Below are 25,126 nucleotides of genomic sequence, written 5' to 3' on the forward strand. Positions count from 1 at the left end.
TTAGAGACAGTTTGAGCTGTTCTGTGAAGGGAGTTGTACACAGCGTTGTACGAGATCTTCAGTTTCGAGGCAATTTTTCACATGGAATAGCCTTCATTTCTCAGAACAAGAATAGACTGGCGAGTTTCAGAAGAAAGGTCTTTGTTTCTGGCCATTTAGATCCTGTAATCGAACCCACAAATGCTGATGCTCCAGATACTCAACTAGTCTAAAGAAGGCCAGTTTTATTGCTTCTTTAATCAGGACAACAGTTTTCAGCTGTGCTAACATAATTGCAAAGGGTTTTCTAATGATCAATTAGCCTTTTTAAATTACAAACTGTATTAGCTAACACAACGTGCCATTGGAACACAGGACTGATGGTTGCTGATAATGGGCCTCTGTACGCCTATGTAGATATTCCATAAAAAAATCAGCCATTTCCAGCTACAATAGTTGTTTACAACATTAACAATGTCTACACTGTATTTCTGATCAATTTGATGTTATTTTAAAGGACAAAAAAACAAGGACATTTCTAAGTGACCCCAATGTTTTGAACGTTAGTGTGTGTTTACGGTCCAATAACATATTTAAAATCATCCATCTACCTTGAGGATCTGTTTGGACAATTTGCACATTTTAATCAAAATTACTATTAATTCATATCATCACCCCTTTTGAATTGCTTTGCCCATGGGAGAAATATTTCGCCCCTCAGTCCTTTTTCCACAAAACTTCATCTAAAATTGTTTAATGACTTTCCTGTGAACAGTAGATATTATATTCCTTCTCTTTTAGCCAGGTAAATACTGATCATCTTTTGTAAGTATCTGCTAAGCCATTACCATTATAACTGGCTATACTTATTTCCCCAATTACCATATTGAGACACACGTTTCAATTCTATTTATCATAATATATGTTTGTAAACGTACCATGAAAAAGTAACATGACGATTGAGTGTCTGCATAGCTGTACCATGATATTTGCATTCCTACTAAGTAAACCACCAATTGGTCCCCACTATTCCATCTTCTAAAAACCCTCCACATTTTCCCAGTCATGTGAAAACCATAGATTAGGGCATAATTAATTTATTTCAATTTACTGATTTCTTTATATGAACTGTAACTCAGTCAAATCGTTGCATGTTACGTTTATATGTTTGTTTACATATTGTTGCTCATCCAATTTGAGGGGAATCACTCATTTGTTAGATGCAAGGGGGATCTAAATGTCTAAATGGTTTCTGTAGCCTGAGTCTCTTTGTCTTCCCTGCATTTCACTGACTCATAGCCGCATCTGTGTTTTAGATGGAAATATGGCTAAAGAATTTCATTAGTTGCACCCTCATATTTCTCTCCCTCCCTCCCTTCGGTCCTCTCCTCTCCATCTCTCCCCACACTGCAGCTCCTCTTTCTACCTTGCTCTGTTCCAGCCCCCCCTCCCTCTCCATCTCCCGCTCCATCTCTTTCGCTCTCCCTCTATCTTCCTCTCTCACCCTCTATCTTTCAGCCTCTCTGAAAGCGACTGTAGGTACACCCTGTGTATGTGAGTGTGTGTGTTCGTGTGGGTTGTTGTGTGAATTGCATGTGCCTGTGTATACAACGAAGGCACCTTTATAAAGTGCTCCAGATTTGGATATCTGAAACCTTTTCCTCTGCTTCTCTCAGCCATCTCCTTCTGCATATTTCCCACGTTTTTAAGAATCAGATTTTTTCCCGTCGGCATTTCCTTCGATGGCATCCTCAATCCTTTCCCCGGCATCTTGGATTTAATAAGTGGCCCTGTGGAATGAACCAGGCAATTTTGGAATTCTCTTCACAGTTCTGGTAAGAGCTTACTTTTCATAACATATTGACAGATGCAAGCAGAGCATATCATGGGATGCAGGGCAGATACATGTACCGGAACAATATCTCTATTTAGGACAGGGAGAGAGAGGAAGATGGAGAAGGAGAAAAAGAGGTAGGGCTAAAGAGGGGGAGAGGACTAGGGAAAATCTGTGTTGCAACAGTGGTGTGATTCATTCTGTTAGGGCTGGGTAAAAAAATGCTACCCCGAGAGTTGCTATCTGATATCGATCTTGTGTTATTTTCAGCCACAGTCCCTCCGAGACAACTTTACATGCTCTGCCTGTCAAGGGCAGCATTAGTTGTTCGATAAGTATCAGGTAGCTGTTTTGCAATGTTGTTAAATTAATTTCTTATTAAGGTAGCATCAGTGGTTGCTGTAAAAATATGCATTGTGTTTAGGCGTACGTGTGCATATGTGTTTGCACAAGCACACTTCGACGCGTGCATGTGTTTGCGTGTTTGGTTTCTCTCTCAAGGTGTGGTAGTGATATTTATTGCCTGGACATTTGGCTTGTAACAAAGTTATGCTCCTTCCTATGGACTCTCCTGCTGAGGTGGCAGATATACCAGCTGTCGTCTATCTATGATTTTTCTGCTCTCCAGACGGTGATGCTTGACAGGTGCTTTGACCTCACAAAAGATTAGCATGGCCAGCATCTTGGGCCACCACAGGCTATAGGCTATTGTCTGTCCGTGTTAGCATACCACAAGAGATACTGTAGTAATTCTGCATTTTTTTATGGAATTATGTTGTTTATTGAAAATCTGATTCAAAATATAGACGTATTAAGCCACTGATTCTGCAGATGACTCACAATGAACTGTAGTTTTTAGGTTAATGGTATTGGGAAATGGAATATTTCTTGCCAGGGAATTCATTCTATTCAGCTGGAGAGAATGAGATCGAAGGTATAGAACAGCAAATTTTACTGACGCTGTTGTTGCAAAAAGAGTGAAAACATGCTGCTTGAATGGCTTTTAGGCAGACCTACATCTTTGGAGGCATAGATTTTGTTGGGGGTCACCTTACAGTACACATAAATCCCTGCCGTCAAAAAAAAACATGTTAGAGATTGATAGAGGAGGCCCTGCATATAGTGAAAATCTGTCTGGTTTTCCTGTAAAGAACATCAATATTTATCACATTTCCCATTTCAGGGGAGAAACCACAATAACACACTGTAGGCTGGAAAAACAATAAAAGATCAATCATATTACCTTGCCCTGGGCAGAGTTAGTTTCCATCCCTATTTAATTTCTATTTTTTTTATCTGCGCTCAGGCGAGGTTGGTTGGGTTGCATATTGAAAGTACAAATGGCCACATGCCCTGTATTTTCTCTTCAGACATACAATTACATTTGTATGTACACATACAATGACTGACTCCCTTAGCTATTCGTTGTAAAAAGCAGATTGTCATTCACATCCTTAAATGTCTTGTTACTTTCAACTCTTCGTTGAAGGAAGTGAAGATGTTCAGGCCAATATATGCTATAGCACCAATATGGTCTCATTAGAATATGTCAAAATAATGACATTTAACCAGCTTAGTTACTGTATGTTACTGATTAAGTACAATGGTAGTTACAGCATATGTGACCTATGCTGACATAGGTAACATCCCTGCCTTATAACTCCAACTAATTATATAGTAGTGATTGATATTCCCAAGCAGTACCTTGAGCTTTCACACCAACATCATGGGCAAAGATATTTCACCTGTGCGATTACAGTTGTTCTTTTTAAAATACTTTTTAAAAAAGTTGACATTTTAAAATACTTTTTTGTCTCCACACCTTGTTATTGGATATTGAACATTGCAGAACCACTTTTATTTAGTAAACTTCAGTTTCCAATTTTAATTAAAAAAATAAATAAAGACAAATGGCATGTACAAAATTGTGACTCGTTTCAGGAAACTAGGCGTATGTCGCGCATGTCACTACTTCACAGGATAGGCGTTCGAACGTAAACTTTAAAAATACAATCTAAATGTTTCTTTGGGCAGAAACGCTTTCTGGAACATGTGAGCATTCATGTGCCTTAATAACAAACGTATATGCCATCTGTAAATACGAATAAAATTGTGAAATTACAAGGCTAGCTGGTTTAGCCATGTAGGACGCTTCTGTCTATAACATGAGCCGTTCAGCATGTGTAGGTAATCCTTTCTAATGTAGCTTTTTTGAAAGATATCACGTAGTATATCTGCAAAAGTGTTGTTCTCCACTTTCTGGAGGACCAAGTTTTGAAATCAGTGGAATGCCTGGTGGAATTAGAGTATGATAGCTAAGGATTTGGCGAAAATGCAGGCTTTTTATGCAGAGGGAGTCAAAAAGAGAACACAGAGAAGGCTGCTGTATAAAACACCCTCCTCCGGATTACATCTTCAAACTAAGGGCAACCATGGCATCCGTGACAGAGGGAGATGCATCCATCCATGTATACGGGTAAGAGAGTCTAGCTAGCTATGTTTTCAGATATTATACAATTCAAATTTTGTCAGACAATCGTTTTCATTGCAAGTTAAAGCGCACTGTTAGCTAGCTAGCTAATGTTAGCTCGCTAGCTAATGTTATGTATATGATCTGTGTAGTAATATTAAGCATATCTCAGAGCCATTTGCATTGATAGTTATGGCCTAATGTTAGCTAGCTTCTTAACACTGAACCTGGTTGGTTAGCTACCTGCAGATGCATGCAGGGGAGTAACGTGGGAGTTGAGATTATGGTTTATTGTAAAGCTAGCTAGCGAGCTACATGTCTATACAAAAGACTGCAAGTAGCCATTTCACTGCACCTTCTGTATCCTGTGCATGTGACAAATCAACTTTGATTTTATTTGATATAGTGTGTGTTTACCAGAGACGGTAATGTGAATAACACCTGCACCAAAGTTGAATTAGGATATAATGTTAGACCTACGATTCTCGGGTAGAATGCCCTGCATTTATTTTGTCACAATCACAACTGTAAGGTATTTTCTGTAATTGGCACGCCATTATCTTGTAAAAATGTATCTTGTGAGCTTATTTTCCTGTAATAATGAAGATAATTGAGCTAAAGCGAAGACATTGTCAGCCACATGATATGGTTAGTATTTGAATTGTCTAGCCAGCTAACTTAACATTACCTAGCTAGCTAACAAGCTAGAAACTAACCAAAAATTGGTTTAGAAAGTTTATTTTAGTTGTGTGGTTTGCTAGATTGACATATACTACATTCATTTTTAAACGGGTGTATTTATTGTTGTTAAAATACACTAGTTATGTTATTTTGGATCACAAGGCTGCTGATGTCATGCAGCCTGTAGTTTTTGTGTTTATATTTTTTCATAACGACAACGACAAGTTTGATGTTGGACGACAATAGAATGTTCATGATGTCACTGCGACAACTGTCGATAAAAGTAGTGTAAACCAGGCTTTAATCTTGAAATCTTTGGTTGTTTAGTACATGGCCTCACATGTGAATCCTTAAAGAGATTGGTCAAGCTAAGGCTTAAGAGGGTGTGAATGATGTTGACTGGGTGTAAAGAAGAGCTCTCCAGTAGGTTTACCAAAACATTCAGTGGCTATTTTCTCAAAAGTGAGGTTTCAAGTTTATCAATTTTAAAAGCATACACCACAACTGTAGTGTATGGTACACAATTTTGTAGCTCTGAGTCTCTACTTCCATCCAGTGTTTTGTTTTCTCCAAAGGAAAGTGATCACAAGGCAGTAAACGACTTCTATGGGGCACTCTTTTTCCTCCTTGTCCATTCACTCGTTTCACGTCATATACCGAACTCTCAGGGTGTTTTCTTTGAAGGACTATGTGGACTTTTTCCTCCCAGTTCGACCTTAGTTTGTCTGGCCCTCCTCTTTCAGACAGGTTTTTCACAAGGACTCTGTCTCCGGGCTGTAGATCCTAACCAGGGATCTTCCTGTCATGGCTAATGACTTTTCCCTATTTCATCCCCATTTGTGGCTTCATTTGCAGCAATGTTGTCTGCCTCTTTCATTATCTCCTGCCAGTTTCTGACGTAGTTCTCATTGCTGCCTTTTACGCCATTTACTTCCAGGATGGATAGCAGGTCGATGGGAAGCCTTGGGGTCTTTCCGAACAGAAGATAGAAAAGAAAGTACCCTGTTGCCTCTGAGCGTGTGCAATTGTAGGCATGCACTACCTACAAGTGTGGTTTTCCAGTCTGCCTTTTCCTCTTCCGTCAGGGTCCTCAACAATCTGAACAGTGACCTATTGAACCTTTCAACTTGACCTTTCCCTTCAGGGTGATAAGGGGTGGTGTGGAATACATGTACTCCACTCAGTTTTTTTAACCTTGTCAGCAGTTGGTTCTCAAATTATTTTCCCATGGTGTGAGGGATTTTGCTGGCGAAAACGAACTTCAGGGTCAAGTCGTTGAAGATCTTCTCAGCGACTGTTTTTGCTGCCATGTTTTTGTCTCATTTATTGGACTCCAGGTTAGCTGACTCCTGACTCCAATTAGCTTATGGAGAAGTCATTAGCCGAGGGGTTCACATACTTTTTACAACCGAATGTTTAAATGATGTACTCAAAATAGACAAGAAAACACAATAATGTGTGTGTTAGTTTAAGCACACTATGTTTGTCTTTTGTCGTTTCTTAGATGAAGATCAGATCAAATTTGATGACCTTATTCATGCAGAAATCCAGGTATTTCCAAAGGGTTCACATACTTTTCTTGCCACTGTAAGTCTTCTGCACTAGTGTAGGGTCGTTCAGGGTGATATGCATGTTCAGAGATGGGATACAACCAATGTTGTCATCATCATATGCGAAGCCCTCGCATTCTTTATGCAACGTCTCTCTCACTTTCTCTCTCTGTTCCTCTGTCTCTCTGTTCCTCTGTTCCTCTGTTTTTCACTTTGCTGCTGTTTCTCTTTCTCTTTACTGTGCTGGACTCACTGGGGCTAGGTTGACTGTAGAACACTTGAAGAACACTAGCTTGGGAGTCTTGGGAGTCAGCGGCGGCAGGATACAAAGCTTTCACTGTCTGGAGGTGGCCTAGGATGATGCACTGGTTGAGTACGATGGGGTGGTTGGTGGTGTTCGCAATGGTAATAGTGACAAAGGCTTTCTTCCCATAGGCTGTCTTAACCAGCCCCCCAGTCTCTTCCAAGCCATGGGGGAGAGGGTATAGTTCACTGGGTGTGAATAATATCTCTTGACCTTTGAACTTGGCTCCTACATGTGTAGTTACACAGATGGTAATGACTTTGTTGGTAGACAGGAAGATCTTCCTACGGCTTGTTCTCACCAGTCCCACATATCTTCACGTTCCTCAGGAGTGCGGATGAGCTTCAACAACATCTTGGATGTCCTGGCTGTAAGAGAGAATGCAGCACTCACTGTTTGGATGGTGTCTGGGTTGTGACCGGTGCTGCGTGCCTTCACCACCTCAATAATGTTAAATCCGATGATGGGGTTCTCTGCCACACCTGGGTTGTCTGACACGAGGACGGGAGCTGTGATGGCTTTGAATGACTCGCTGCTCAGTTTGAACTGTACCTCAATCCAGTGAAGGGGATTTCAGTCTGATTGGCTGCCAGTTCCGTCAGTGTTCCGGGCCCCAACAGCTCTTCAATGGCTCGGAGGGTGGTGTGTGGGAGGTGTTTGAGCTCCAGTGTCCCACAGGCCCTCTACTGTGATGTCATCAAGCTTGCAGCTGACTAAACATTGCCTTCCAATCAGATTGATGAGCTGTGTTGTGCAGTGGCCTCTCATAGTTCAAATCAAATTGGTTACATACACATGGCTAGCAGATGTTATTGCGAGTATAGCGAAATGCTTGTGTTCACATATAGACTGGGGATGGGAGCAGTTGTTGTGTCTTTAGTGGTGAGTGGTGTGTTTAGTCTACCTGGTTGCTCTTGTAGTTGCTGTTTTTTGTGCTGGTGCTGTGTTCTCTTGTGGTTGGATAGTTTGGCTCTGGGGGGGACAAGGGCTTGGAGCTACTGTTGATCCCGTTTCAGCAGCCCATTCCCATTTCCCGTCATCTGTCTTGGCTTCCTGCAACCAGTTGACATGTGGCCCGTCTCACCGCAGCAGAAACAGTGGTAGCCCTGCTCACTTGTGTGTGCCTCTTGACACTCCACACAGCCCCGTGGTCTATGGCTTGTCTGTGTTGTAGGTCTTCTCCTGTGTGCTGAATAAGACGTGTATCTCTCCCCTGGTGATGGCTGAGTAGTGTACCTTAGTCCCTGTGATGGCTGAGTGGTGGTCTCCGTCGCTGTCAGGAACACCTTCCTCATCTCCCAGAAGTCAGACCTCATCCCCCAGACGTCGGACCTCAGGACTTCTATGAGCTCGTGAGTTTCGGATGTGATCTGTGGACCCTCGGATTAACCTCTCTGACTTTGGTGGTGGCTCACTTGTCCTCGGCATCACTGGTCTGTATCCCTTCCCCTCTGCGGGACCTTGGGGTTGGCTACTAATGTCAGTCTGGAGCTCAAACGCGAGGACGCATCCCTGTGGCAGATTTCATCCTCTTCTTCGTCTGAAACAGTGATGTCACGGAGATAGGGCTTCACCTGGAACTTTGACATAACTTAGCAGTCCAGTTTCGATGAACGGCGAACTTTCGCTGGATCAGGTCGTGGCTGTAGTCCTCATCATCCCTGTCTGTGGACTTCCACAGTAGCTTCTTCTTCAGCTCAATGGCTCAGAAGAATAAGGTCTTGGCTTACTCTCTGGGCTCCTGTGACACATTCATTAGTTTGTGATATAGGTCAGATGAGTCTTCTTTATAATGCCCCTTTAGGATGGTTTTTAGTATAGACAGCGTCAACCCACTTTTTATTTCCAGCATGTCACCGAGCTGAAGTCCAGGGCTCACTGCTCTAATCACGGCCTCAATTACCTCAGTCTCGGAGTGTCCCTTCCGGAGCCTGGCCGCAATCTGATGGAGGAGATTGGTGTATGTCAGCCTGTCTCGCTGTCCCCCTTCTCCTATCTGTCCTTGATTCTGAACTCAGAGTGTGACGTGCTGTGACCTGAGGTGCTGGGGTAGGATGTGGTGTGGTCTGTACCTCTGTTCCATGCCTGGGGGGTGTGGCCTTCTCACAGAGGCTTCTGATCTCTTCCTTCAATGCTCTGCGCTTTTCGTCCTGGACTCTCTGTTATAGGACAGAATGTGTCTCGAGGTCAGCAATGCGGCTGTGATCAGGGACTATCTGTTTTGTTTCTCTACTCCTCTGATTTCTTGCATGAATGAGAGGACGTGTCTCAGGTACTCACATGTCCCGTCCTCCTTCTCCTTGTCCTTAATGTCATTTATTGTCCTTTCAATCACCCGGATAAGACTGTGTCTGGTTTTATTTGACAAACCCCCCTCAGCAAGACCAACACATTAGAAATAGTTGCACAAGTCAATGAGTTGATGCTGTTCCAGTTGGTGTAGGATGGCACGACAGGAGGTTGGTGGTACCTTAATTGATGTTGGTAATGGCTGGAGCGGAATCAGTGGGATGGTATCAAATACATCAAACACATGGTTTCCATGTGTTTGATGCCATTCCAGTTGCTCCGTTCCAGACATTATTATTAGCCGTCCTGCCCTCTTTTTGTATTGATGATGTTGTTCTGATGCTTTCTCTAATGTTGATCTGAGGCACCAACATAAATACATTTCTTATATTTATTGTGAAGGTCTTCGCCCCTTTTCTTAAACTCCACCACACTTTACAATATGTGTAACATTTTGGCGAGCTAGCCTAGAGAAGATTCTACAAGCAAAGAAAAGATAGAACCATCTCATATTAGAGTATTTCCCAACCTTGGTCCTCAAGTAGCCCATGACAAACACGCCTCATTCAGCTCATTGAGAGCTTGATGATTAGTTGACAAGTTGAATCAAGTGTGCTTGTCCAGGGTTACGCTTAATAATGTGTACTGTTGGGGGTAATTGAGGACCAAACATACCACACAATTTCATATAGTTTCCAAGTACTACCCAGTGCCATGATTATTGAGAAAAATATTTGGGTTTATTCAATACGTAACGCATCTCTGCATAAATTATATATAATGAAACATTTTGGAATATAACAATTGTGAGTAATGCAGTCTCTTTAGACATTCTCTTTAGACACACTGTGCTTAACATGTTGTCACAATAGCCCAAGGTGTCATATAGTATTGTCTGCGCTGTCTGTCATACAGTATTGTGAGACATCAACAATGTGTCTGAGGATGTTCTGACTTCAAAAAAGCTGGAAGTGTTCCAATTGTCATTAAATTACAATGTTTATTATCATTGTATATATGGCATATCAAATTGAGCACTTAGATTTAGTCATTTGCTATGAATATATTCAAGTTATTGGATTCTTAGTGCATATCCAAAGGTGTTTCAACCTTGAAAATAGCCTTCATTATGACATGACTCTAGGTCACTTGGTATTCTGATCAGAACACGACTAGAGATATGTTATCAGGCTGACTCGACTCAGGTTATGAATAAGGTAGAGTGAAAGTGCACACAACCCAGCAAGCATGGATTGGCTTGTTGCTAAAGGGGCATCAGTTGCCATATTCACTTCCAGATAAGCCATGGAGCTGGGTTGTGTTTAGCCTCATTAACTATGCAGGACAACAGAAAGTATTAGCTTACTGGGTCGTTCCGTTTGATTTCAATCACTTTTTGAACGTACCCCTTTTGATTTGAACGAAATTTTCTATACATTTTCACCTATGATAGAAGTTGTCAGAAAGTAACTTTTTTCGACCTGAATACCATAGCATTTATGAGATAAAGGTGCTCAAAATTGACACATTTTGCATACTCCACCCTACCATGAGACATCCATGTCTTCATCACATCAGCAATCTTTAAGTCATATCACAGATTCTCAATTGGAATGAGGTCTGGGCTTTGACTAGGCCATTCCAATACATTTAAATGTTTCCCCTTAAACCACTCAACTGTTGCTTTAGCAGTATGCTTAGGGTCAATGTCCATCCATCATTCCTTCAGTTCTGACCAGTTTCCCAGTCCCTGGTTTTCTTGGGGGATGGTGTTCATAGGATGGTGTTCTCATGAGATGGTGTTTCGGGGTGATGAGAGGTGCTTGGTTTGCGCCAGACATAGCATTTACCTTGATGGCCAAAAAGCTACATTTGACTCTCATCTGACCAGAGTACCTTCTATATGTTTGGGGAGACTTCCACATTCCACTTGGCAAACACCAAATGTGTTTGCTTATTTTTTTCTTTAAGCAATGGCTTTTTTCTGGCAACTCTTCTGTAAAGCCCAGCTCTGTGGAGTGTACGGCTTAAAGTGGTCTTATGGACAGATACTCCAATCTCCACTGTGGAGCTTTGCAACTCCTTCAGGGTTATGTTTGGTCTCTTTGTTGCCTCTGATTAATGCCCTCCTTGCCTAGTCAATGAGTTTTGGTGGGTGGCCCTCTCTTGTCAGGTTTGTTGTGGTGCCATATTCTTTCCATTTTTTAATAATGGATTTAATTTTGCTCCGTGGGATGTTCAAAGTTTCAGATATATTTTTATAACCCAACCCTGATATGTACTTCTCCACAACTTTGTCCCTGACCTGTTTGGAGAGCTCCTTGTTCTTCGTGGTGCTGCTTGCTTGGTGATGCAGCTTGCTTAGTGGTGTTGCAGACTCTAGGGCCTTTCAGAACAGGTGTATATGTACTGAGATCATGTGACAGATCGTTTGACACTTAAATTGTACACAGGAGGACGTGATTTAACTAATTATGTGACTTCTGAAGGTAATTGGTTGCACCAGATCTTATTTAGGCGCTTCATAGCAAAGGGGGTTAATGCATATACACGCACCACTTTTCAATTATTATTTTTGTTGAATATTTTTAAACAAGCTTTTTTTTTCAATTGCAGGTTGTAATGCAACAAAATAGGACAAACGCCAAGGGCGATGAATACTTTTGCAAGGAACTGTATAATGGGAATATCAATTCCCATTTAAGTTGACATTTGGGTGTGGGTGGACCGGCGGCCATCTTTGTGGTAGAAAATGAAAGTAAAAATGTCAATTTGCTAAAAATGTCAATGATGTGCCAGCTAAATTGCTATGATCTGAAGGGATATGTCCATTCTATGAATTCCAATTATATGATGGATATTACACTCACCCTGCATTCAAGAGTATGCTTTTTCTCAAAAGATGGCGGGCACAACACAAACCACTCAGATGATGTAAAATAGGGTCTAAGCTATAACAAATGTGAAAAAAATGTTTACACATTAAGACAATTTGACATTAAAGGTCAAAAAATCAAAAAATCAAGAAATTATCAAATAGTTTGACAACACTGTTTGAAAACTTTTCAATGATTTCAAACTCAACCTTTTATCTTTTCCAATGAGAAAAACTGGGATGTCTCATTGTAGGGTGGGGTATGCAAAATGGGTCAATATTTCAGGTCCAAAAAGTAACTTTCTGACCAGTTCCACCATGGGAAATATGTATGAAATGTTTTATTCAAATCAAAAGGGGTGCGGTCAAAAAGTTATTGAAATCAAACGGAATGTACCTATTTCCATTTCTGTCACATGGAGAAAAACACTGTGTAACATATCTGCTCCCCATTGGTCTTCTAATCAGGAAAAATGGCATCCAATTCCACTGCTATATTGACGACACACAGATCAACATAAAAACAACCCCGGACTCCCTCTCTTCCATAAACATCCTGGATGACATCAAGGAGTGGATGTCAAATAACTTCCTACAACTCAACAGGGGCGGTCAGGTAGCTTAGAGGTTAAGAGTGTTCAGCCAGTAACTGAAAGGTTGCTGGTTTGAATCTCAGAGCCGGTACGGTGGAAAAATATGCAGTTTCTGCCCTTGAACAAGGCAGTTAAATCCCAACAACAACTGCTCTTCTGGTGCTGCTTCTGGTGCTGTGTACGTTGATTAAGGCACCACTGAATACATTCAGTTGTACAACTGACTAGGTATCCCCTTTCCCTTCCCTACTAAAGCAAGCAATCCTATTCGGCACTCCCCATCAGACCAAAACCAGTCCCATCACCACCCTTACCCTTGGTGGCCCCTCCAAATCTCACTGTCCTGCTCCTTGGAGTGCCAATGGACCCCTCCCTCACTTCCTCCGACCACATAAAATCAGACAAAAAAGGATTCTTTCACCTGAGAAACATCACCCGACTCCATCCTGTTCTCTCCAAACCTAAACAGGAAAAGCTGGTCAACTCCCTCGTCACCTCCCGACTTGATTACTGTAATTCCCTCCTTGGTGGTCTCCCCTCAAAAAGCATCCACAGGCTGCAGTTTGTGCAGAACAACGCTGCCAGGGTGCACACGGGCACCTGGAGATCTGTCCAAATTCTAGCCTCTCTCCACTGGCTAACCATCCAATTCAGAATTGTCAAACAAAATCCTCCTGTTAGTCTTCACAACCCTTAATGTCTCTGGTCCCCAATACCTTAGTGAACTCCTCAGACAAAAACAGTTTTCATGTTCACTCTGGGACTGCAATGAGTCTTTGATCATTTGATCAAAGACACACCTAAAAATAATGGTTGACCCACCACTTCCGCATGCCCCAGACCACCACTGCCTTTAAGTCTGAGCTCAATAAACACTTATTCAAACTGGCTATCACTTAAAGTGAGGCACCACAGGCTGAAATTACATGTTTGCATCCACTTATCAATTTAGTGGTATTGTGGCTCCTTAATATTAGTTATTTCAAAAAGTAAAAATAAAAATGTAAAAAACTTGATCGAAATGAATATTTTATTTTGTTTATCATATTACATCATAGAAATTCCATGAATTTTAACCACATTGAAATGGGTATAAATCAACTAGAAACAAGATACATATGGGAAGTACCAAAACAAGTGATCCGATGATTTTGTCTCTTCGAGGCAAAGCTGCATTTTTATCCCCATATATAATGTATATAACATTCTATTGGTTGCAAGAATTTTGTAAAATAATTTAAATTGAAAAACTCTTACTATTTTCATCCGGCATCGTTTCAGTTCAAAATGTCTGGAATTTTAACCACTTTCAAATGGACATACTGTACATAAGGAATGTTACAAACTGGACTAGTAACTTACTTTGAAGACATGCTGATTGGATTTAAATAGGCGTTTTGTGTTTGGTAGTCTAAATTCAGTGTACTTGTCTTTAATGGTTGCTCTCAATGTAAAGAGCTTTTTGATTTACATCTGTTAATGAGAAATGCTCTACAAATGTAATTTATTATTATTATTAATATTATTATTATTACACTGAACCACAGCAGAATGAAATTGTCTCCCACATTGAGGGGTCTGTGCAGCGTGGCGTATGACACATCTGAAGGGAAGAACTCCATCTCATTTGCCACAATATATTCAGGACAGACAGCTTCAAATGTTTTTGTGCAATATGCAAATTGGTGCATATTTCATTAGACATTGCCACATTTGCATATTTTAATAAAATATTTTAGAAAATGTTCCATACAAAAAAGTATTATATTTCTGTCCACATTCAACTGGTAACCGTTGATTGTGATATGGTTAAGGGGAAACAATTATCATATGAGGGTGTGGTGCCTGGCCTTATAGTGATCTATGTTTTGGTGTCTGTTGTTGTTAAAGTTTTTTTCTTGAATTGCACATGGTTTGTGTATGTGTGACATTCAGAGGGTGAATGGGCAAGACAAAATATTTAAGTGCCTTTGAACAGGGTATGCAAAATGGGTCAATATGTATGAAACGTTTTATTCAAATCAAAAGGGGTGCGGTCAAAAAGTTATTGAAATCAAACGGAATGTACCTATTTCCATTTCTGTCACATGGAGAAAAACACTGTGTGACATATCTGCTCCCCATTGGTCTTCTAATCAGGAAACATGGCATCCAATTCCACTGCTACATTGACGACACACAGACCTACATAAAAACAACCCCAGACTCCCTCTCTTCCATAAACACCCTGGATGACATCAAGGCGTGGATGTCAAATAACTTCCTACAACTCAACAGGGTGGGTCAGGTAGCTTAGAGGTAGTAGGTGCCAGGTGCACCGGCTTGAGTGTGTCAAGAACTGCAACGCTGATGGCTTTTTCATTCTCAAAAATGTTCCATGCGTATCAAGAATGGTCCACCACCCAACGGACATCCAGCCACTTGACACAACTGTGAGAAGCATTGGTGTCAACATGGGCCAGCATTACTATTATTTGGAACGCTTTCGACACCTTGTAGAGTCCATGCCCCGACAAATTGAGGCTGTTCTGGGGGCAAAAGGGGGTGCAACTCAGTATTAGGAAGCTGTTCCTAATGTTTTGTGCATTCAGTGTAGATTGGAAATGCATGGTAATATATTCGAAGATGGCAAACCACCAATATTTCGTAATTGTCAAGGAGGATAATCCCCTCAACTCTATTTTTGGACCACAGCAGGAGCCTGTAAACTTGAATACATACTGTGAATACCATTGTTTCAGCTTAAGGTTAACGCTCAGACTTTTTTGCGTAAAAGGGATTATGGAGTATGGGCAGGCTGAGCTGAAGAAGGAAGGATTGGAGTCAGCATGAGGCTCCAGTACTAAAGAGGCTGAAGTAGACTCAGGTGAGCATGCTACACATAATCCAAATTGGAATATATACTACTAGTAGAGAGCCAAGTGGTATCAGTGAGCTGCCTGTGATCTCTACTCAAGGGGTTTGGACAGAAGTATTAGCAGAATAACTGGACAGGGATTCTGAGGGAGCAATAGACAGGTTTTTTAAGAAAATGAATGGTCAGAATCGCTGAAATAATGTGTTATGAAAATAATGTATTGGTAACTACAGTGCACCACATTTTGAAGCAGGTCATTTTGTAGACTTCCCAGACATCCTATCTGCCATTTCTGACGTTTCTGTGTGGGGCTCAGCCATTGATTACTGACTGGTCTTTTTGTCTGAGTAAATGTCTATAATATTTATACCCGTCTAATACAGACCAAATTACAATAGAATCAGTCACTTTTACCAACGTTAATTAAATATGTTATCTGGTGCATTTTCATTACAGACAACTCTAAAATATAGCCATTATTTTCCCCCACATGATTTCCACAGCAAAAATATAATGGTATTGTATGAATATAACTTCTATAATAAATGATTGTTATGGATATTGTGTAAGGAATGGATATTTACTATTTCAACATTGATAATGACAATATTATTCCACATGGGTTGACATGATACATAGATGAGCCAAAAGTACTGTGTGCAGGTGACTGAGCAAATTCGCATCTTATAAAGACTACCAAGGCTAAATATATTGTATTGAATTTAGTCAGTGATCTATGGGATATGCAGTTTGTCCACAATATAAATACCTATGTCCAGATTCCCAAGCTAAGAATTGAGATAGGAATTTATTGATGTTGAGCAAATAGTCCAAGATACATTTTTAGATGCCACGCGATACATTTTTTAAAATATAGTTCCAACTAAGCGTCATTTTGTTGCCTTACAACCTGGAAATAAAATACATTTTGGGGGGGGGTTGAATCATTTGATTTACACAACATGCCTACCACTTTGAAGATGCAAAATATATTTTATTGTGAAACTAGAAATAAGACAAAAAACAGAAAACTTGAGTGTGCATAACTATTCACGCCCCCCCCCCCCCTCCCTGCCACAAGGTCAATACTTTGTAGAGCCACCTTCTGCAGCAACTACAGCTGCCATTCTATTGGGGTGTGTATCTATAAGCTTGGCACATCTAGCCACTTGGATTTTTTGCCCATTCTTCAAGGCAAAACTGCTGAGTCAATGCACCTTTTGCAGCAATTACAGCTGTGAATCATTCTGGGTTAGTCTTTATTAAGACCTTTTGCACACCTGGTTTGTAAAATATTTGTCCATTATTCTTTAAGCTCTGTTAAGTTGGTTGCTGATCATTGCTTGAAAGCCATTTTCAAGTCTTGCCATAGATTTCCAAGCCGATTTAAGTCAAAACTCTGACTAGGCCACTCAGGAACATTCAATGTTGTCTTGGTAATCAACAATATACAGTATATTTGGCCTTGTGTTTTAGGTTATTGTCCTGCTGAAAGGATAATTTGTCTTCCAGTGTCTGTTGGAAAGCAGACTGAACCAGGTTTTCCTCTAGGAATTTACCTATTTTACCTGTGCTTAGCTCTACTCCATTTATTTTTATCCTAAAAAAAAAAACTCCCTAGTCCTTGCCGATGAAAAGCATACCCATAACATGATGCAGCCACCACCATGCTTGAAAATTTGAAGAGTTGTACTCAATGATGTGTTGTGTTGGATTTACCCCAAATACAATATTAAACTTTGTATTCAGGACATTAAGTTAATTTCTTTATTGCAAACAGAATGCATGTTTTAGAATATTTTTTGTTCTGTATAAGTTTCCTTCTTTTCACTCTGTCATTTAGGTAGTATTGTGGAGTAACTACAATGAGTATGTTTACATGCACAGTAATAATTTGATATTATTGACAGAAGGCAGTGTATGGCATTAGTCATGTTAAATACCTTACTCTGCTAATGTTAATCGGCACAAGGTCATAATTGAAGTAAGCATATGTTGATTAAAACACCTGGTTTTCTGAGTAATCTATATCATTATTAGGACATGTAAACAGCTTAATCAGAGTTCCATTGGTGTATTTGATCTGTGCATGTGCCAGCACTGGGTAGCACCAGACAGCGTGAGTTGAAGTGAGTTTGGAAAAACTGAAAGTTCTGCATCTTAGAAATTGATTTCATGTACATTTTACATTACATTTTAGTCATTCTTATCCAGAGCGACTTACAGTAGAGTGCATACATTTTATTACATTTTTTCATACTGAGACAAGGATATCCCTACCGGCCAAACCCTCCCTAACCCGGACGACGCTATGCCAATTGTGCGTCGCCCCACGGACCTCCCGGTTGCAGCCGGCTGCGACAGAGCCTGGGCGCGAACCCAGCCCAGCCTGGGCGCGAACGCAGAGACTCTGGTGGCGCAGCTAGCACTGCGATGCAGTGCCCTAGACCACTGCGCCACCCGGGAGGTACAAACTTTATGTACAACCGTACAAACTTTATGTCTGAACTCAGAATAAAAAATAAAAAACATGGTCACAGTGGTAGAATATTTATTTTGATTGACGATTTTCTGCATTTATCAAAGTCCCATCAGCCTGATTTCAGATGTAAACAGGATTATTAGAGAAATCGTTCTTCTTGTAAAGCATGTAAATGTTTTAAACAAACTATTAACCTGACTATTCACAATAATTGCGATATTGTGTGCATGTAACCATGCTCAATAATGTTGTTGATCCATCCTCAGTTTTCTCCTATCACTGACATTAAAGCCTGTAACTGTTTTAAAGTCACCATTGTCCTCATTGTGAAATCTCAGAGCGGTTTCCTTCCTCTCCAGCAACTGAGTTAGGAAGGATGCCTGTATCTTTGAAGTGACTGGATGTATTGATACACAATTCAAAGTGTATTAAATAACTTTACCAATTAACCAATAGGTGCCCTTCTTTGCAAGGCATTGGAAAACATCCCTGGTCATTGTCATTGAATCTGTGTTTGAAATTCACTGCTCGACTGAGGGACCTTTCAGATACATGTATGTGTGTGGTACAGATATGAGGTAGTCATTCAAAAATCATGTTAAACACTAGTGTTGCACACAGAGTGAGTCCCTGTAACCTATTATGCACTGTAAAACCTGATAAGTTTGCTCAAATTGAGGAAACCGAATGCATTGAATCATTTGAGTTTGAAAAATGAATAATTTGAGTATGCTGTACTGTCAGTGTTTAAGCACACAAGTGTTCTTGTTAACCACACTTTTTTAAACAACATAAATGTAACAATGCTATTGAGTGAAGTTAACTCAAATAATGTTGACTTTACTTGAATAATAGAGTGAAGCATACTTAAATTATCTTGTGAGTTCTACTTAAATATACAGTACAATGTTACTGGAACACAACCCTTTTGAGTGAAGTTGACTTACAGACAAATGAGTTAAGCTGACTTAAAGACATAAATGTGCTACTCAAATGTTTTTAGGAAACCAAATGCACTAAATCTATTACGTTACAACAACTCAACACACTTTAAACAATTAAGTTGTGGCAACTCAATATACAGTAATTTCATCAAAAATGACATAAACACATGCATAATGGAGAGAAGGCACAACATGGTCTTAAATAAAACTGTTTTAGGAAACAATATTCCTTTTTAAAATATGTCATGACTTCAAAGACATGCTTCTATGCATGAATAGCATCAATGTATTGTTTCAGTAACTATAAGAACATATCAATTATATAAACAGTGTTTCTTTAACAAGCGTCGAGTGCAAAAATTCACATTTAAAAAACACACCGTGCAAAGGTTCACACTTAAAAAGAGTACAATTTACTGTAGCAACTCCAACTGGTTTGGGGTCAATTCCTTTTAAATTCAGTCAATAAAGAAAGTACATTTTCCTCATTGCCACCTGAGAATTTTTTAAAATTGGATTTGGACTTTCAGTTTACTTCCTGAATTGACTGAATCGAAATGGAATTGACTCCAACCCTGACCTGCATTGTTACATTGCCCCATATACAGCATAAGCCACAAAATCAACTTGGCAGTGGTTGGCCTATATGTGCAGAATAAAAGATCATGGTGACATGCTTCTCCTATTGAATCTGTGAAATATGAACATAGCTAATGTTCACTGGGAGAATCTCAAAAGCATTTCCTTGATTCCTTGCATCCTCTCTCCTTGATTCCTTGCATCCTCCGATAGGTTTTGAGGATTTGGCGAGGAATCAAGGAAATGCAATTGAGATTCTGCTATTGACAAAGAACAGGTTATTACAAAGCAAAGAAATATTGTCTATCCTCTGAATCCCAAATCAACTTCTTGGAAGAATATCAGTTGTATTTCCTTGATTCATTGTGCCTCCTTCTGATAACCCATTAGATGAGATGTTTAGAGGTCCCTCCTCTCCAACCTTCTCAACCAATGGGTTTTGAGAAAAAGACAAGGAACACAAGGAGACAAGGAACCCTCATTTGATGCTCTCCCCTAGGTTCTCCTCCCTATAGGATCATAAAAGTATAGATGGCAGTGGCGATTTTAGCATGTAAATCGTGGTGGGGCAAAAACAAAACAAATGATATGAGGGATGCATGCCAGCAAAGCCACTACACAACAATATATTAATTGCACTATAATGGTGACAAACAGTGACCACAAACTGTTAGGGCCTACATAAAGCTGTCCCAACAGCAAAGTCCCTTACCACTGCTACACTTGGCTATCAGCAGAGCCTTGTCTGGAAGTGAAACAGTTCAATCAACCTCATTTACTGCCTTTTAAAAAAACAGCTGATATGGCTGACTGACAAATGTGGTTTCTACTGACAATCGAGATGTACAAACTATGGCATGAGGGGACGACAAGCTGATAAGAGGAATTCCGCAATTTCGATTAAGACAATGAGCGAAATAGGATGGACGTAGTCAATATAACTATTTGTTCGGCACTTTGAAATGTACAGCAACATTATTCAGAACACAGGCCATTCTTACAGTGTTCTCCCTGTACACCAAATCAGAACCATAGTATAAATAAAGGGGGCAAATAAGCAGACAATGAAAGCTCTTACAATATTTGATGATTACATTTCTCAAAAACAGGTTATAGCCTACATGTGCACCACCAGGTCAGAACAGTAGGTGAAATTAAGAGGTGAAAATAGACCAAATTATTACGGTGAGGCACATGGGCTACAAAGAACTTACTACACAACATACACTTAGTATAACTTTTTTAGCTATAGTATAAATATCACCCAGGCATATTAAGTAATTTATGCAGCAGCATACAAGATTTGTGGACTCACCTTGTAGTGCTGTGCTCAGTTGAACAGGAAGGTAGCGTGGTGGTCCTTCGTGGGAAAATTTTGTCATCAAAGTCTGTCATTCTCTGGATTTATGGTGCTTTCAAGAAAAAAAAGGTTGAATCATGATGATGTCAGTGATCTTCAAGTCATAGCTCTGGAAAGAGGCTCGAGTTCCCGATTTACAATTCCGGGTTGGATGAGTTCAAGTTCAAAACGTATTTTCCCAGTTCCCAGTTGTCTTGAACTCACAGTTAGCCACTGACTCCTTCCAAACCACTCATTGTTGAATTTGTGATTTCGTAATGGCCGTCCAACGGCCGAAGAGCACCGAAATGTTTGATATATAATTTCTATTCATTATTTCTCTTCATATGACTGTAACGGCGGTCCTCCTTCTCTTCATCAGAAAAGGAGGAGTATTGATCGAACCAAGGCGCAGTGGCGTTTGAACACATATTTATTAAACGAAAACACGAACTTAACTAAACTAACAAAACAACAAACGGTGTAGACAGACCTAGACGACGAACTTCCATGAAACAAGAAGAACGCACGAATAGAGAAAACAGGCTACACAAAAACAACGATGAACAAAACAAACCGAAAACAGTCCCGTGTGGTGCAACGACATACACAAACACGGAAGACAATCACCCACAACGAACACTGTGACAACGCCTACCTAAATATGACTCTTAATTAGAGGAACGCCAAAACACCTGCCTCTAATTAAGAGCCATACCAGGCAACCCAAAACCAACACAGAAACAGAAAACATAGAATGCCCACCCAACCTCACGTCCTGACCAACTAACACACATAACAACTAACATAAATAGGTCAGGAACGTGACATAACCCCCCCCATAAGGTGCGAACTCCGGGCGCACCAGCACAAAGTCTAGGGGAGGGTCTGGGTGGGCATCTAACCACGGTGGTGGCTCAGGCTCCGGGCGAGGTCCCCAACCCACCATAATCCATCCTAGCCTCCATCTCCCCCTAAGAATGTCCACCCTCCTTTTACCCCCACAAAATCTTCTTAGTAACATCACTGATAGGGACAGCACCGGGACAGAGAGATAGATCAAGACAGAGGGATAGATAAGAATATAGAGGTAGATCAAGATAGAGAGGGAGATAATGATAGAGGGGCAACTCCGGACTGAAAGGCAGCTCAGGACAGAGAGACAGCTCTGGACTGATGGGCAGTTCTGGGTATATAGCCGTTTCAGGCTGAAGGGCAGCTCATGGCTGACTGACGAATCTGGACGCTCATGGCAGGCTGACGGCTCTCGACGCTAATGGCAGGCTGACGGCTCTCGACGCTCATGGCTGGCTGACGGCTCTCGACGCTCATGGCTGGCTGACGGCTCTCGACGCTCATGGCTGGCTGACGGCTCTCGACGCTCATGGCTGGCTGACGGCTCTCGACGCTCATGGCTGGCTGACGGCTCTCGACGCTCATGGCTGGCTGACGGCTCTCGACGCTCATGGCTGGCTGACGGCACTCGACGCTCATGGCTGGCTGACGGAACTCGACGCTCATGGCAGGCTGACGGCTCTCGACGCTCATGGCTGGCTGACGGCTCTCGACGCTCATGGCTGGCTGACGGCTCGCGACGCTCATGGCTGGCTGACGGCTCTCGACGCTCATGGCAGGCTGACGGCTCTCGACGCTCATGGCTCTCTGACGGCTCTGGCTGCTCATGGCTCGCTGGCAGCTCTGGCAGATCCTGTCTGGTTGGCGGCTCTGGCAGATCCTGTCTGGTTGGCGGCTCTGGCAGATCCTGTCTGGTTGGCGGCTCTGGCAGATCCTGTCTGGTTGGCGGCTCTGGCAGATCCTGTCTGGTTGGCGGCTCTGGCAGATCCTGTCTGGTTGGCGGCTCTGGCAGATCCTGTCTGACGGGCGGCTCTAGCGGCTCCTGTCTGGCGGACGGCTCTAGCGGCTCCTGTCTGGCGGACGGCTCTGTAGGCTCATGGCAGACGGGCGGCTTTGCAGGCTCATGGCAGACGGGCGGCTTTGCAGGCTCATTGCAGACGGATGGCTCAGATGGCGCTGGGGAGACGGATGGCTCAGATGGCGCTGGGGAGACGGATGGCTCAGATGGCGCTGGGGAGACGGATGGCTCAGATGGCGCTGGGGAGACGGATGGCTCAGATGGCGCTGGTGAGACGGATGGCTCTGGCCGGATAAGGCGCACTGTAGACCTGGTGCGTGGTGCCGGAACTGGAGGCACCGGGCTAAGGATACGCACCTTCATACTAGTGCGAGGAGCAAGGACACGGCACACTGTACTCTCAAAGCCCACTCTATACCTGGTGCGTGGTACCGGCACTGGTGACACCGGGCTGAGGACAAGCACATCAGGATTAGTAGGGGGAGAAGATACAGTGTGTACAGGGCTCTGGAGACGCACAGGAGGCTTAGTGCGTGGTGCCGGAACTGGAGGCACCGAACTGGATACACGCACTACAGGGAGAGTGCGTGGAGGAGGAACAGGGCTCAGGAGACGCACTGGTAGCCTAGTGCGTAGTGTAGGCACTGTAGGTACTAGGCTGGGGCGGGGAGGTGGCGCCGGAAATACCGGACCGTGGAGGCATACTGGCACTCTTGAGCATTGAGCCTGCCCAACCTTACCTGGTTGAATACTCCCGGTCGCCCGACCAGTGCGGGGAGGTGGAATAACCCGCACCGGCCTATGTAGGCGAACCGAGGAAACCATGCGTAAGGCAGGTGCCATGCATGCCGGCCCGAGGAGACACACTGGAGACCAGACGCGTTGAGCCGGCCTCATGACACCTGGCTCAATACCCAATCTAGCCCTACCAGTGCGGGGTGGTGGAATAACCCGCACTGGGCTATGCACTGTACAGGAGACACCGTGCGCTCTACTGCTTAACACGGAGCCTGCCTGTACTCCCGCTCTCCACGGTAAGCCTGGGAAGTGGGCGCAGGTCTCCTACCTGCCCTTGGCCCACTACCTCTTAGCCTCCCCCCAAGAAATTTTTGGATGTTACTCACGGGCTTTTTGGACTTCCGTGCCAGACACGTTCCCTCATAACTCCGGTTCCTCTCTCCGGTAGCCTCTGCTCTCCTCAGTGCCTCCAGCTGTTCCCATGGGAGGCGATCCCTACCAGCCAGGATCTCCTCCCATGTGTAGCAACCTTTTCCGTCCAATATATCGTCCCAAGTCCATTCCTCCTTTTCCTGTCCCTTACTCCGTTTACTCCGCTGCTTGGCTCTGGAATGGTGGGTGATTCTGTAACGGCGGTCCTCCTTCTCTTCATCAGAAAAGGAGGAGTATTGATCGAACCAAGGCGCAGTGGAGTTTGAACACATATTTATTAAACGAAAACACGAACTTAACTAAACTAACAAAACAACAAACGGTGTAGACAGACCTAGACGACGAACTTCCATGAAACAAGAAGAACGCACGAATAGAGAAAACAGGCTACACAAAAACAACGATGAACAAAACAAACCGAAAACAGTCCCGTGTGGTGCAACGACATACACAAACACGGAAGACAATCACCCACAACGAACACTGTGACAACGCCTACCTAAATATGACTCTTAATTAGAGGAACGCCAAACACCTGCCTCTAATTAAGAGCCATACCAGGCAACCCAAAACCAACACAGAAACAGAAAATATAGAATGCCCACCCAACCTCACGTCCTGACCAACTAACACACATAACAAACTAACATAAATAGGTCAGGAATGTGACAATGACAAGAATTGAAAAAGATTTGCCAGTAGATTGTCAACTTCATTCATGATGATGACTGCTAGCTAAGATTTTGAAAGTATGATGTTGACCCGATTATTCCAATCAAAGCTACTTTAAATATAATGTGATTTGACATAATTTTATCTGTGGCCAACGCCTTCTTGGATGTGCACTTCTAATGTAACTCTATGGCAGCACCCAAGGGGCTACAATTTTCGAAGTCTACCCTTAGAATTGGCGGTGATGTAGTCCCCTTGAGTGACAGAACACTGAGCCAATCATGGCGCAAAGCTCTGTATTTTCTGCTGGCTTGCCCCACTACCACAGAAAGCACTGAGCTAGACTGAAACACCTGTATTTTGGAGCTCCCTTATTCAAGAAAACAAAAAAGAGACTGTTTGTTTGCAGCTTTATTAACTCAATGATATATATATATATATATTTTACATTGTTTGCAAACTGATATGTGACATGTATTAATGCCAAAACAACATGCAAAACAGGCAACCCCCCCCAAAATAAAAATAAATGTGGGGCTCAAAACAAGTGCGAGTCTGCCCTACCTGCAATGAATGATGGCTCGCCACTGAATGTAGGCATTTACTTATGGGGCGGCACATAGACTAGTGTTGTG

The 25,126-nt window shown here is 42.2% G+C and overlaps 1 protein-coding gene across 1 annotated transcript in view; it reads left to right on the top strand.

The window, feature by feature from the left end:
- Positions 1–1,427: 1,427 nt before the first annotated feature.
- Positions 1,428–25,126, top strand: part of lingo1a (leucine rich repeat and Ig domain containing 1a) — a 259,525-nt gene continuing 235,826 nt past the window's right edge. The window contains exon 1 of the mRNA XM_055934911.1: positions 1,428–1,814. The gene's annotated coding sequence lies outside the window, so the exon portion shown is untranslated. The remainder of the gene's footprint in view (positions 1,815–25,126) is intronic.

The sequence above is a fragment of the Salvelinus fontinalis genome, chromosome 9, assembly GCF_029448725.1.
Source record: "Salvelinus fontinalis isolate EN_2023a chromosome 9, ASM2944872v1, whole genome shotgun sequence".
NCBI lineage: Eukaryota > Metazoa > Chordata > Actinopteri > Salmoniformes > Salmonidae > Salvelinus > Salvelinus fontinalis.